Genomic DNA, 8,944 nt, shown 5'->3' on the forward strand with positions numbered 1-8,944 from the left:
GAAAAATGTTGATTTCCTAAATCTTAGACCGATTATTGCGAATTTCGGTTGGCATCCTCTAGCGGTTTTGTGTGAAGTTTTGATAAAACCTCTGCGAAGAAACCTGTAAAAACGCATTCTAACTCAGACCTTAAACAACAGCTAAACACGGTTGGTTTTACTTACACTGCTCTTGAGATGAGATGTAAACCATGATGAAATCGAACAAAAAAACCGAAACAATAGAAAGATAATGTGTTATAAACTGTAGATAAATAGAAATCATTCAGTTCAACACTTTGATGAAGTGATGCAATTAATGAGTGTGCTTTTTTAGTAGTTTATGGTGGACATGTCGCCGAGAAATGGAAAAGTTGTAACCACAAATTGCTGCAATTAAAATATTAAATTGTTTTCTCATCAGAGCACTTATTGGTTACTTAATGTGAACTGAACTGTGAAAAAATAGTTTATTTCACACTCAGACTGTTTCATGACAGCTAAAATAGCAAAGATCCTTTGTGAGAATGTTCGATTATACCCTTTCTTGTTTACTATCGAAAAGATAAAATATTACGTATACATGAATCATCTGTGATTTGATATTGGCCGCCGTGATCATAACATGAAACCGCTCCAAAAGGGTTTTATTAAGCGTGAATCAAATTTCCGTCTTTGAATAGCTGCCGAATGACAACAAAATCGATCCATTTCCGAACGAATGGGTGAAGTTCAGAAACCTCTACCTATCCAAAGAAACCCAAGATTGTACTACCGTGTAATCATGATGCTGAATGATGTCTACAAAATTCAATCCCAGACCCTCTTCCGTCGTTGGCCAACAGTAAGCAGATGTGTAGTAAGTTATCAGATTGGATTTATGCCTGGAAGGTGTTATGCAGAAATGAGGTTTCAACATACAGGTAACTATTCTCAACAAGTTCAACGAAAGCCGTGTTCACTATGGGCTCTAGAAAATCCTAAGATCCAATAAATTCCGACCCCTTACGAAATGTATCATCAAGGAACACCTATATGGGCGAAATAATGTAGTGAAAAAGTCTAATCTATCAATGGGATCCTTTGTCTTGGCACTAACGTTCCCAGTGGAACTTTCGCCGTCTCAACGTAGTATTACTTGCACCATTTTAGTCAGTAGTACTTAGTTGAGATTTTTTATGCCAAATAACCCTCCTTGAATGTATTCTGAGTGCCAGGCTCTAAAATACGCGAGGCCACAGAAGAAATTTGTTTGATGAAAAATTTATTGACCATAATCTGGAAGGAACAGTCACACAAAAGCGGCCAATAGAGATGGAATCTAGAATTCCGAGTTCTAGAACGTAACACATCCTGTGTAGAAAGGTGCTTCGCCACTCGCATCGAACAGTAAGAACATCACGACAACAATTTTGGAGATTCACAACGCCCCGATAAATGAGTGGGAAACCTTACCAATGTCTATTTCGATTACAATGGGGCTTTGCCCGCCACAAATTTGTTTGTACTATCACTAACTAGGCAAATTGATTGATTAGTTCAGATAGGAACGATGGGACTTACACCCACTATCAACAGGACTATAATAGAAAAGAACATACAAAAAGGAAAACATTTGTATTTTTTTTCAAGCGCAAATGATTCATATAACGGTAGGTGTATGACCAGAGTATTTCTATTCCATGACACTTTAATTTTATGCCAACAACTCATTGTTAGTATGAGCATATACTTTATTTACGCTGATAAGATAATTTTACCCGGGCAACACCATTGGATCTCTACTTGCTATCTTTTGAAACAATTATAAAATCATGCTGAACAAGAGCGATTGCACCTCAAATGTTGCTTTAGTCATCGCATTTGCCCTTGGAACTGATAACCATTGGTACAATCAGGATACATTCATAAAATCAGAAAAATATGGTGCCATTTTACATTTTACATTTTACATCTTACGTATTATAAATTATGAAACAATTCAATTCGATATTATTTCTCCTTCAACACACTGCGAAAAATAATTACGTTCAATGTCGTATCCGCTGTTAATTACCTGTAGCTAATCATAAACCATGCATTTGCTCTTTTCCAAAACAAACATTCTCGTTTAGAGACTTGTATTTCAGCCATAATTTGGTACAAGGTCTTACGGTCGTTAGCACTGCTATTCTCGCTACACTGTGCAATCAAGAACCATAAGAACAAATCGCTCGTAATGCAACAAACTAACCCTTGCTAGGAAACTTTAAGAACACCATGGCTCAACGCAATACATAAAAGGTCGATCAGGCTTTCAATTTTTTATGTCCCTACACGACAACTGGGTGACCCTCAGCATCATCTCATTTCTGTTCTAGATATGAGCAGTGCTGCTGCGACGGCATGAGCAAGTATCGAGCTCACAATGCGTCCAAACATTGCCCCCCCCCCCCCTTCCACTTACCCAATGACGAATGAAATCGAAAGCCATAATCGATATATCAGCAGCGTAACTGAAAACGCCGTTGGGTTGAAGAACCTCTCATGTTCCACTTGCGCCGGTTTTATGTCTACGTCTCTGTTTCGTCAGATTCGAAAATGCAACGACGTCAGAAAATGTTATGAAATCATAGACACGCTTTTGTTTTTCGGTCGTCAGTCATCAGGCATCGTGACGCTCATTTGATGGATAAATCAAAATAATATTATGTAAACAACAAAATGTATTCACAGTCTGTAGACAATGTTCATATTCTTTTTCTTATGCTTGGAATTTAGGATAACCCATAGACGACTAAATATTAACAAGTGTTGATCCCTTCGTGATTAACATATAAAAGCTGTAAGTGTAATGCCAGACCTACGCATTCCGTTTTAGGGCACTGAAAAAAAACGGAGCTTGATTACTATTAGTGATTTCGAACTGCGTCTAGAATGATATTCCTGTATGTATGTATGTATTATAAGTGTTTATATTCTCGTAACTCATATGGGTATAGCTTAAAAATTGTTGACTCATGCTGAAATGAGAATTGTTTGCGGTTTGTTTTGATTATTTTCCTCCATCCAAACTTTTTTTTTGACACTAACTCGTTCTGTCGATCGAATCGTTTATTTTATTGTTCTTACTCCGAATGATTTGGCACATATGATAATTTAAACTAATATCATTATTTGTTTATGTAACTTTTAAGAAGGAAACAAAGGGGATTCAAAAGAAAGGTGTGCTATGGCTAACAAGATTCCATACGGCGGATGCAAAAGAACCTCCCATCCGAGCTCCCGGATCTTTTGGCGCGTCACCAAAGAAGAGTGTGGCCTGGCGTTGTCCTGATGGAAGACAATGTGGCCTCTGTTTATCAAAGATGGCCTCTTCTTCATGAGTGCTACCTTCAAGCGGTCCAGTTGTTGGCAGTATAGGTCCGAATTGAGCGTTTGGCCATAGGGAAGCAGCTCATAATAGATTATTCCTTGACAATCCCACCAAACACACAGCAGAACCTTCCTGGCCGTTAATGAGGGTTTAGCCACCGTCTGAGCCGCTTCAGCGGGCTTCGACCACGACCGTTGTCACGTTGTCGTAAGTGACCCACTTTTCATCGCCAGTCATCATCCGCTTCAGAAACGGGTCGATTTTGTTGCGATTCACATGCGTCGATACGGTCAAAGATGTTTTTTTTGCGTCAACGTGTGTGGCACCCTACATCGAGCTTCTTTGTGAATCCAAGCTTCTTCAAACCATTGAAACCATCGTTGTGCGGTGGAAATGGAAACTGTATCGGGTCCATAAACTGCACAAATTTAATTGGCAGCTTGAGATGCATTTTTGCCTTTGTCATAGTAGTACTGTAAAATATGTCTGATTTTCTCTTTATTTTTCTCCATATTTGTGACACTATAACTCACGAACGACTTAACCAAACAAAACACTGTCAAGGACTATATTATAGCGCGCAAAAATACCTTTCCAACAAGCTATAGTATGACTCGATACAATAAATACAACTAGAACTACGCGCTTACAACGACACCTCACGGAAATACCGCAGGACTTTTTTGACAGCCTAATATATATATAACTCGATTTCTGGGGTATATTCTTGAAATCTTCAGAAATGCGAAGGAAAAATATTTTTTTCGAATTTCTAGACTAGAATCAGAGAAAACTTCTGCTCAAACATTTCAAATTATTGTGGAAGTACGAAGACATCATCTTGATACAACTATGAGCTTTGCTGATTCAAAATAAGTGAATATGACGAAAAGGCGAGGTAAAGAATATTCCACAGAAAAAGTATCGTTGAACGGCACTCCACTCATATCCAAAACGGATCTGGCGGAAACAGTCTTTCAAAATCTGCCAAAATCCTTAATAAGAAGTCTCAGTCTGCTCATAAACTTTGAAAATTGGGTTATAGTTTGTGGCGATCGATGGCACTGGATTTTCTGAGTACCTTGTAGATCGGTCTTCCGAAAACACTTACACTTTTGTACGCGTTGTTCAAATTCCATGTTTTTGTTGTACACGAACGTACTTTTCACTAGTGTTCAATGTTTATCCCAAACACGCCCAATGATACACAAACATAAACATGTAGAGAAATACGCACCTCTACATTAGAATACCCCCTCAATCTAAACCCGGAGAATTTTGTGGATGTGGAAGTAAATCATGATATCTTTAGCATTGAAATAATCATAAATCTTTGTGGTAGTTTTTATGATCCCCTTATTTTATTTTCTTTATCTTCGCTTATTTTTCATCGGTCTATTTCCGCCACTTCAGTACCAGTCACCGACATCAGGGAGGCGACTCCATCTGTGTCCTACATAACAGACTCAACAACTCATGAGCCGGGTCAACAGCTTTACTTCCCTTTCGAAGAAGGACGAAACCAGAGATTTTTCCCCTCAGAAAATCCCAACGATGCCAGCTGGGATTAAAACCAGACCGGTCGAGTTACGCTAATCACGCAACGACTGGCGCCGTCACATCATCTTCATTAACCTTCGCAATTTCTAAAGTCAATCACAATAATGACACCACGTATATAAATACGCTATGATTGATTCTACCTTTCTTACGGTAATCGACGATTAAAATACTTTTAATTTGAACATTAAATTTGGTATACATCTCGAACAGTACCCCCTTGTAGACAAACTTATAGACTTATTTACAGCGATTTCATGAGATATTTTTGCGGACTCACATGTTTTAAGGGTTTGTAAAATCCATCTTATATTGGTGTCAATGTGCCCATTTTAATCAACCACAGATGAATATTTGGTACGTATTGAAAGTAACCTTTTGCTCGCTTCTCACCCAGCTAGCTCACCTGTTTCTTCTCTCTGGGTCGACTTCCGATCTCAGGAGGATTCACAGACATACGCGCATAATTGAAGGGAACTCTTCATAGTGGAGGCAAAAGTGCGCACTTATTGAATTATATATGATAATGATAAATGCTATATCATTACCAGCGGAAGAAACATCATAACTAGAGTGTGTAGGTACCATCCAGTGGGGTGGAGGGGGTGTTGTATAATGTTTTATGGGTGGGGAAGGGATAACACCCACCACGTGGAAATTTTCAGGAGGGAGGGGCGGTAGATTTGTTCTTAATCCATTAGTGCCCAGCGTACGAAATTTAATAAGCAATGACCACATGACAATTTAAGAGTGTTTTTTGTATTAGTATCATTTTATCTGTCATTTTTATTGTTTTGTTGTGTATTGAACCTTGCAAAGTTCGAGTTTAATGGAGTCGCAAAAGTAAACATAAATACCTCTTAAAGGATTCTAAATTTCTCAAATCTGTGACATAACACTACTAGGCGAGTGTAAAAAATGATATCTAGCAAAAAATCCGAAGGAAATTATGAAACCGCAAAAAAATCTGTTTACTTTTGAGCGTATGAAATTTCATACGCTGTGCAACTACGGTCTATTTTTTTTTCTCAATAGAATATATCAGCTTCCAGATAATCCGGAGAAGCTGTACAATTATCTGATTGATTTGGACGAAGACGCTTTCGAAAATCTAGTGTCAACCAATGATATTGACTTTGTCATCGTGCCCCCAAGCGATGGAGACAGCGATGTGGATGCTGGAGATAGTGACTGGGAGAACGGCCCTTCCGGTTTTGGTAAACAAGTGAATGTCGAGAGCAACATTGAACGAGGCCAATCACAAGAATGCTCCTCGGGCAGCAGCAAGAAGAGCGGAGGGAAAAAATGACCTTGAATTCGGATGCAGATGCAGCCGTTCTTCTAGAAGAACATTCACCTGATCTTAGTGATCTCTGCTCGAAATAAAAATGGTCTGCCGTTCAAATGTTCCATTACCTATTTGACGCAGATTTCGTCGGACTAATCACCACAGAGACAAATAAGTACGCACTGCTAAAAGGAGATACAAGATTCCGTGTGACCGTACCGGAAATGTACAAATTTCTAGGAATTGAACCTTGGGACAATTATGCGTAGAACGGCAGTACACGAAAGTGCAAATAAACCATGAAGTTGAATTTTATAAAATAAAACCGTTTTGATCGATATTCAAATGATTTCCATTTTTGATACTGTATCGGCTCAGCGATTTGTATCAAATTTATATATTTAATTCTTGTAATTATTATTGTATTATTATCAACTACAGATTTGGGGCTATTTAACAAATCCAAACTCGTCTTTATTACATGTGATTTTATTGAAGAAAAATCGACTCTCATATACTAGTTGTGTGAAAACACCCTAAATCGTACAAACCAACATCATTTACCCTACACGCAATAAATAGTGTACACTAACTTCTGTCATCTATAAGATGTGAGCTTTCCTGCAACATTTATTTTCACTTTGAATCTGTAAATGCAGCTGCCGATTTCGAGCGACGGCGTTCAGCATTATCGGTGCTTTTATGACGAACTAATCCGTCAAATGTTTCATAAAAAAGTGTTTTCCAATACCTTTTACAGGAATAAAAACAGACCGGAAAGTTGAACATTATTAGTGATGCCGATGAAATGGACATATGGTGGGGGTAAAACGTTCCGGTAATCTATTCTACGAATCATAGGAGTTTATCGCAAGGAATAACTCATTCAGATAGGATATAAAATCTTTTCGAATGATCGTTAAATGTTCAAATACTGAATCAATCTACCTAGAAATGATATAGTGTATTTCCACCTCGAATATCTCCAAAACCCGTCAAGTTATTATTTACATTTGGCGATTTGATTTTCGCTTATAGCCGCGAGGCATTCCTCTGGAATAAAATAAACAGATGTATCAAAAACTTTCGTACATTCATATAAAATTTAAATTAACAAAGTAACTATTCAAATCAACCGCAGTTCCTTTGTACCCCCACTGTCCGTCTTATTCACACTTGCCCTATAGCCTATTTGAACGGTGTCAGTTACTGCTGCTGCAGTTAAACCGAGATGAATGCACCCGTTTCCACCAACCGTAGTTGATACTGTGTAAACCAGACATTATTCTACGAACATGTTTGGTGATGAGTCACTTTAACTCTTTGCGGTTGGAATTAATTTCCCTTGAAGGAGAACCTCCTATTTTTCCACGCTAATAATATTTTGTTTACACCGAGTACCGATATCTATTATTCATAGAAACTCCGTATATATCCGTGAAAAAGTTCACTAGACATGAAAATTCGCTTAGAAAAAAGTTGATAGGTCTGAGTTTAGGGTCACGGACGGGATCTTGACATAGGACTATGATTGTGTGTAGTAATTTCAAATGCAATTAAGATTTTCATTATTTGAAATCTGTATTTTTTTTCCTTTTTCGAAACATCAAATGGAAGCCCTGAAAAAACCGTTTCCTGTATGAACTTGTATCCTTTAATGGGTTAGATTAGATAACGTGGTATTCCGGAACCACATTCTGTTCAAAAATGTACACAAAAATATCATTAAAGCTACTACCCTACCCTTTTCTTCTGTTGATTCAAATATGCTGAAGAAGACAAAATGTCATCATGTACCATTTTAAACACAAGTTTAAAAAGTTAAGATCTACATAATCATAAGCCTAAATTAAGTGAATCTACGACTACAGAAATATATTCTAGATACAAATAGCATTTTCTCCTTCGTTGCCACGTTGTCCGGAACATTGTATGTAATAATTTTATAGTACGGTAATGTATATTGAGTATTCTATGACCATGAGTGCTCTCTTGGGAGATTCGTGTAGCTGTTGTAGTGAATTGATCTCATTGGGTGCACAGTTCTGCTTATGTATAGGAAAGGAAAGGAGAAAGGGAAAATACATTCGAAGAAGTGAATAACTGATAAATCTTTATTATCGGTAAATGGAGAATAATTCATTATACGCATCAACTTACATTATGAGCTAACGCCCGAATTTAGGCAAACATATTGTTCGTCGGGGAGGAAGGCAAGTGGTGCAATCGAAAGAAAACATACCCATTTTAATCATCAAATTGGTAACTTTTTTTTACTATATTCACCGTTCGTGTTTCAAGCAAAAAAATTGCTGGATAAATTTCCTGTCTCATGGTATATTACACAACATATGTCGCCATAACGATTTTGAGTAATATGCGTTTGAAAACTCTTAATGAGTCGTTACATTTTTCGTAGAGTGACTCCCCTATATAGAAATCGAAGACATAGTTCTATGTCAAAAATGTAAACTATTGTTAACAACTATTGTAAACATCGTTGAATAAAGTATTTAGTATGGTTCCTTGGTTGAGAACAGACAACCTCCGCAAAGGGTTAATAGTACATGTAGCATTCCTCCCATGTAGAGTCATAGTTAATAAATAAATAAATAAATAAGTGTTCCTCCCAAGCAACGAATTTATTGACTTATTGATCAATGTTATAGTACATTCTTTCAAATATATACCGGGAATTTGTAATTTTAAATCTTCTCGCTGAACATTTTGTTTTTTGATTTGGTACTATTTTCAGTGGTATT

Source organism: Toxorhynchites rutilus, chromosome 3, assembly GCF_029784135.1.
Source record: "Toxorhynchites rutilus septentrionalis strain SRP chromosome 3, ASM2978413v1, whole genome shotgun sequence".
NCBI classification, from domain to species: domain Eukaryota; kingdom Metazoa; phylum Arthropoda; class Insecta; order Diptera; family Culicidae; genus Toxorhynchites; species Toxorhynchites rutilus.